This window comes from Pinus tabuliformis, chromosome 1_1, assembly GCF_031772625.1.
Source record: "Pinus tabuliformis cultivar Carrire ecotype Pingquan chromosome 1_1, CPIR1, whole genome shotgun sequence".
NCBI lineage: Eukaryota > Viridiplantae > Streptophyta > Pinopsida > Pinales > Pinaceae > Pinus > Pinus tabuliformis.
The window spans coordinates 208,354,460-208,361,406 of NC_142297.1; the positions used below are offsets into that span (position 1 = coordinate 208,354,460).

At 36.8% G+C, this 6,947-nt stretch overlaps 1 pseudogene; it reads left to right on the forward strand.

The window, feature by feature from the left end:
• The first annotated feature begins 2,026 nt into the window (after positions 1-2,026).
• Positions 2,027-5,471, forward strand: LOC149212260 (uncharacterized; annotated as a pseudogene).
• Positions 5,472-6,947: the final 1,476 nt, after the last annotated feature.

The window sequence follows — 6,947 nt, forward strand, 5'->3', positions numbered from 1 at the left end:
GAAAATGCATGAGGCCTTATGGAAAAAAACAGTTTTCACCCATACTTAATTACAACCAGAACCCTGCACATGGGTCTCTGCAAAAATAAAGTATTTAGCTCACAAAACAAATCCTTAGCTAGTGTAAAATTTAGAAAGAAATTATTTGAAGAATCATTCTAAAGGAAAATGCATAAGGCCTTATGGAAAAAAACAGTTTTCACCCATACTTAATTACAACCAGAACCCTGCACATGGGTCTCTGCAAAAATAAAATCAAACAAGAAATCATCCAATTTAGCATGCACACATGAGGTAGGCCAACCCTAAAGGAAAGTATCCATACCATTCCATTCACCGACAAGGGAATGCAAGTTCCGCTTCGCAGTTGGATGTTGGGGTTGGAAGAAACCATCCAAGTCTGTTAGTTCCCGCTGACGTGCACACAAATGTTGGGATAACTCAGTACCGGGATTTAGATTTAAAAACAATTCAATGTGACCGCCAAACTTAGAATACTAAACCAATTACCTATGTGGAGGAACTGAGTTCCTTTCCCGTCGATGCTGGAGGCATTTGAGGGCGTAACAGTCGAATTACATGCAGTTAAAAGCATGAAAACGGGCAATAGTTAAGCGAATAAATTTAAAAATGAAATTATAATCCGACAGAACAAAACTGAAGGCATTGTAACAGAGTAATCCACACGGGCGGATGGAAGACGGAATTCGGGTGTCAGCTGGTAGCGTATCGCGGCTCCAGTAGCTGGGTTGAATGTCTTAGTTGAACTCACTATTGAATGAAGCCAAACAGCTGAATCCCATTTCCCAAAGTGCAATCCCAGCAGGTTAGGGTTTGCAGAGTGAAGTTCCGGGGTCGGGTTATGAACAAATGACTAAGCACAGAGAGCAAGTTCCCTGGTTGTTAGTCTTAGCCCTCAGAACAAGGACCACCGCCGGACCTCTACCCTTCCATCCCATGAACGACCCTGAGTAATACCACTTGGCAAACAGAAAAGGGAAAGCCTGGGAGCTGGCGGATTTAGGTCCAACTGGGTGCTTATACCAAAATCAAATACAATGCAGGCACGTACACGCCACAAGGCAGAGGGAGGTCACCTCCTCCAAAAGTTGTACATAGACATTAATTGGAAATTCATTGTAATATGCCAATGGTAATTAATGAGTTGGTACAACGTTATTAACACAAAATCTTATGGGCATGAAGTTTAAACCATAGGATAATTACCATAATGCACAGACGTTAATATTTTCATGCTTTGGGATATACCTTGAATATCGTGCAGATGAAAGTATTATCATATGATGCATGAATTTTTTTTTGTTTGTGTTAGAGTTTCTTGGTCAATTTTGGAAAAAAAAAATTGTGTATTAATTGTATGATTTGTTTAAAGTTTAGTAAGGATTTTTTGGAATTGTCTTTTTTAAATGACAAAATTTAAATGCTTTAAATATTTTCAAATAATAAACTTATAAATAAATTTAAAAACACATTTTAAATAACTAAATTCACACTCTTATAACTAAATTCCAAAATAATTGACTTTAACTAGATGTGCAAAGACATGAGAGGAAAAACATTTTAATACAAATATAGTAAAACATTTTACAATTTTTTATTCCACAAAAATCCTACAATACAAAAAAAACCTAACCAAGAAAATCTTAGAAATTAAAATATTTTAATACAAATATACCCAAACATTTTATGATTTGCTATTTTAAAATGCAGATTTTGCTGCATTTCGCACTTATAAATCCTTTTAGATTTTCTCATTATAATGATCCTGATATTGTGATTATCATTAGACCAGTGACTTAGACATTGTGATAATAAAATATTCTTTGAGTATTTAGATAAGAGTGTCACTGGAGCACAACTAACAGATGGTCCATTAATGTTTCTAAGCCGTATACTCAAAAGGAATTAGTTTATACAAATTCACAATAGGATGCTAGGGTTGATGTTGAGAACACAATTAATGAGAATACTCAAAAGGAATTAGTTCATACATATTCACAATCGGATGCCAGGATTGAACTTGAGAGCACAATTACTGGGAACAGTGATCAATTGTGCAGAGAAAGGATTCAAGTTGAGAGCACAATTACTGAGAACAGTGATCAATTGTGCAGAGAAAGGATTGAAGTTGAGAGCACAATTACTGAGAACAGTGATCAATTGTGCAGAGAAAATTGCTATGGGATGCCAGGATTGATGTTGAGAGCACAATTACTGAGAACAATGATCAATTGTGCAGATAAAATTGCTATGGGAAATGTTTAGTGGATGATTCTTTCATAGTCCCAACCCAGATCTGCAGTGCATGAGCATGTCAATAAATAATTGATGTCTGACATAAATATGGACTCTTTGATAAGGCGGAACATCTTCCCCCTAATGCCCCAGAAAACTAATCTGAAGCTTCTATTATCCAGGAACCTGCTCAGTTGTTTATGATTCCAGAGGGAAATTCTGAAAAAGACTCCCTATGTGGTCCTGTGACAGATAATGATATGTATCTTGATGAAAACTGTAACTGTCAAGTGAATGGACAAGGGTCACTGCCAAGGAAACAAAATGATAAAATTGTAAAGGAACTACCTGGAATGAAAACGGGATGTAAGGATGGGCAGTTGAAAGCAATAAAAGAAGTCCTAGCAAAGAAAAAACCTGAAAAGGCTACAAGGAGCGGAAAATCAACGAAGCCGACTCCATTAGCCAAAGGCCAACAATCATATTCATTTAAAGCAAGTTTGAAAAAGACCAAAAAGGATAAGGTGTTAACGTTTTCTTTTTAATGTTTCCCACGTTTATTAATTTTCTCTTCATAAAATATGGAAGTTGCTGGTCTGTTCTACCTACATTGTGCTGGATTATGGTCTAAAATATATTCCTCTTATGTAACATATATGTTGTTAACATAATTTTTGGGTGGGGAGCTTCTATTCAGGAAGAGAATAAGAGGAAGCGGATTGAAGATATGAAGACACAGAGACAACGAATTGCAGGAAAGACAACTTCAAGTGTAAATAAAATGGCAACTAACTCCCGTCTGTCAAGGAAGCGAAAACTGAAGCTTGTACCAACAAGTGATTTATTAGTAAGTAATCAGAAATGTCGAACTAGTCCTCTCGTAACTCGTGCACAGTCTCTTACGATGCCAGTCAAAAAAGATTCTAATGAAGCAATCAATAGATTGAGTTCACAGAAAGAAGCATCAAACAATTTGAGTGATACTGTTGGTCAGTGAATTTCTTATCAGTGCGGACTCAAGAGAGAAGATTCTAGTACCCCAAGATAGTCAAGGTTAGTTTCTCCAGCTAAACAAACTACAATTAATATTAAGAAAGAGTAGTAAACAAATTAATTCTAGCCAGAAAGAAATTGTTGGGGATTTTTCTGGTAAAATCTCAAAAACAAACAAATAAAGTGCACAGAGGTAATGCTCTGTTTTTCTCCAGGATCTTTAACACAGGGAAGCTTCAAAAATTTCTGAGAACAGAGTATTACACTCCCATAAAAGATTTGTATTCATTAAAATATAATCCCTGATACAACATTCATCGTCTTTCACTCCGAGAGATTTACCAAAAATACATTTCAACCAACAAAAAAAACTCAGTCTCCTCTTGAGATTTTACACTGCTGTGCGTAAAAACCTCATTTACATTCACTGCTGTGAAAACCTTTTATATATACTGCTGTAAAAACAATTTTTACATATAATGCTCCAAAAACAACATTATGTGCTACTGCACATTACATCATCTCACAAAATATTTTCAAATACAATACCAAAATCTTGGATTCATCTTAACCTGCTGCGTTTTCACCGTTTTTACATTACAAGAGTCAACACTTATAATCTATGCACCGCTGTGGATAATACTCCCCACATCACACATTGGTCGTCTTCGTTTTTGTTTTTCATTCACCCGCGCACTGCTGTGCTTCATTACAAAATAGTCAACTCTACAAAAAAAACATAACATATACAATGTATATGCAATACATAAAAATAAATAAAACGTAAATACATATTTACTATGCCCATACCTCCGTAAGAATTAAAAACATTAAAATTAAAATCTTTTACCAATATCGTACGAACCGGAGTAAATAACATTTATTACCCTGCTGCAGTAAACGGCGGTCAAACAAAACTTTACATAATGTCCATGATCAGCCTTGTATGCATCTTTGACTTCAATCCGACAGTCATTATCCATCCTCGCTATCGGACGATCATCGCTTGGCCAAATCAAACGAAAGTTATGTTCCGATAGAAGAGTGGTTTTATGAAAGGTACAGTGGACGCGCCGCAAAATTTTATTGCATCGGATGAGTTTGTACGAAAACTGCTTGGTGACAAAAAGCGGTCCGATAACCTTTGATGGTTTTCTGCAGCAGTTTTGGTGAATTAACTCGCACGGTTCAACAGTTAAAATTATATTTTCAACAGAAATCGGAGGTAATGTAAAAGATAATGATAAATCATCCATTTCTTCGAAGATTGTTACAAAGGTATTCAATGAAAAGGCGATGGATTCAAATATTTTAAACAAAGAAAATGGCAGTATCTCTAATGTTAAGAAGAATAACAACCAAACTCCAGTTTTGCAGATGGAGAAACAGGGTGATAGACTAAAGGCCAATATCGTTCTTTCAGAGTCAACTACAAATGACTTGGATAACCCAAATTCAAAGAAAAATCAGCCACTCGCTGCAAACAAGATCACTTTACCTGTAAGAAAATTAAAAGGCGGGCCCTTAAAAGTTCGCTTCGATTTGAAAGGCAGACAGAAATATTACCCTGCCATGCAGGCCCTTTGCAATGGTGAAGAAAGTAGCCTGGATAATAGTGTGGTAAATAGTAAGTCTAAGGATTAAACATATGTTTTGTTATAGAGAAGCATATTAATGATTCCAAATCACAAAATGAGGAAAATAATCAGCCATTGAAATCAGACCATTGGAAGACAATAGAAGATAAAGAATAGGTAAAAGGATCTAATCTGGATTATAGTTCTGGAAAGAGAGGAACCTCAACTCCTCTAATTGAAGTGGCTATGTCAGACTCTCCCAATTCTAGGCAGCTTGATGTACAACCAGATCACAAAATCGACTTTCAATCTTCATCTTTTAAGCTCCAGAGACCTGATCTTGAGGAACCTTCTGAAGCAATGGTTGTGCATACCTCATCTCTTGATGTTCCAATTTCAAATAGTTTTGAGTTTAGATTAACACATGAAAATGATATTCCCTCTGAAGAAATATGTACTCCAAAGTTAAGTAATTTTGAGTTTGGAAAACCTCTCACCATTGTATCTCATTCTCCAAATGCAAGGCCGCAGTTAATTAAAACTGACTATTCTATCCAGGGTACAAGAGTTTCTCTTGTTAATTACAACATGACTGTCAACAGTTTCCACAAAAGGAAAAAGAAATTAAATGTTGTTGTTGTATAGTTGGCGGAAAAGGAAAATTAATGAAAATGCTTGTGTCGGATAAAAATTGATTAGAAAGAATACTCTTTGTTGACACCTAATTCGAAACGGATGAGGTGAAGTTGGACAGTCATCTAGAAGATGAACTGATCCGTTTTTGTATATGTATAAATATTAATAGTCTAATGAATAAAAATCACTCAGTTGTTTTGCGCTCATTAATTTCTGAGCTAACCTGGCCTGACATGGTATCAGAGCACAGGTCCCAGAAATAGCTCCTGCCTCTGCCAGGTTTCTACTGCCTCATGAAACCTACCTCTGTCCTTCTGGCGGTGATCTGAGCGCCTCTGGCCTCTGGCCTGACATGACTGTCCGGCTCTATGCGTTGATGCGTGGAATACGCTGTTGAATACTGCGTTGAGCTATCGATTTGAAAACTGACATATTTTTACAGAATGCATTCAATCATTTCAATGGTCGGAATAGTTCTCACTGGCAAGGAGAACTATTCTGAATGGTCTCGGATGGTAAAACACACCCTCATCTACAATGAGCTGTGGAAAGGTGTGTGTGTTGGAGAAGAAGACAGAGACCCTGTGCAGCCCACATCAGACAAAGAACTCGCCATTTGGGAAAATAAGAACAACAAAGCCTTTGCATTGATCGCAGCATCTGTAAATGAGGAAGTAAGTCGTCATATTTCATGCTATTCCACTGCCTTTGAAGCTTTACAAAAGCTGAAAGAACTCTATGATACACATTCTGCACTTGAAGTTGTTCAGCTCATGATTAAACTCTTCACTCTTGAACTGAAAAATAATGATCCTCTTGCTCTTGCATCTGAAATAAAGTCTATAATGCATGATATAAAATCCACTAAGGTTGAGCTGGATATCTCTCTTATTGCCTTTCTCAAAGCACTCTATCCTACCTACTCTAATTATCTTGAGTCTTTACAAGCAAATGGAAACCTTAAAGATATAACCTTTGACTCTCTTGTGAAAAAGTTTGCTGAAAGAGAGAAAGCCTTTGGAAAGAAAACAGTCCCTGAATCTTCTGAAGAGACTGTTTGCCTTGCTCACAAAGAAAAGCATCCTGCTCAAGATTCTGCAAGAGGAAGAGGTGGACGAAGGGGAAGAGGAAGATACTTCAGAGGCAGGGGGGGCAGACATTCTCAAGCAGAAAAGGCAAATCTGCATTGCATTCGCTGCAAACGAAATGGATCACATGATGCTTCTACATGCAAGCTACCATGGGACAAGGTTGAGCAGAGAAGAAATCAGCAGAAAGGTAAAACTGATGACACAAACAAAGGTAAAGCACCTGAATCCGCTCACTATATTGAGGCACAATGTAACATTGGAGTAAATGAAGATTTATTTAATGCTTCACTTTCTTCTTCGAAAAATGACTGGTTGCTTGATTCAGGAGCAACCTGTCATATGACTCATAGGAGAGATTTCTTTGAAGATTTCACTAACAATGTTGATGGAGCAG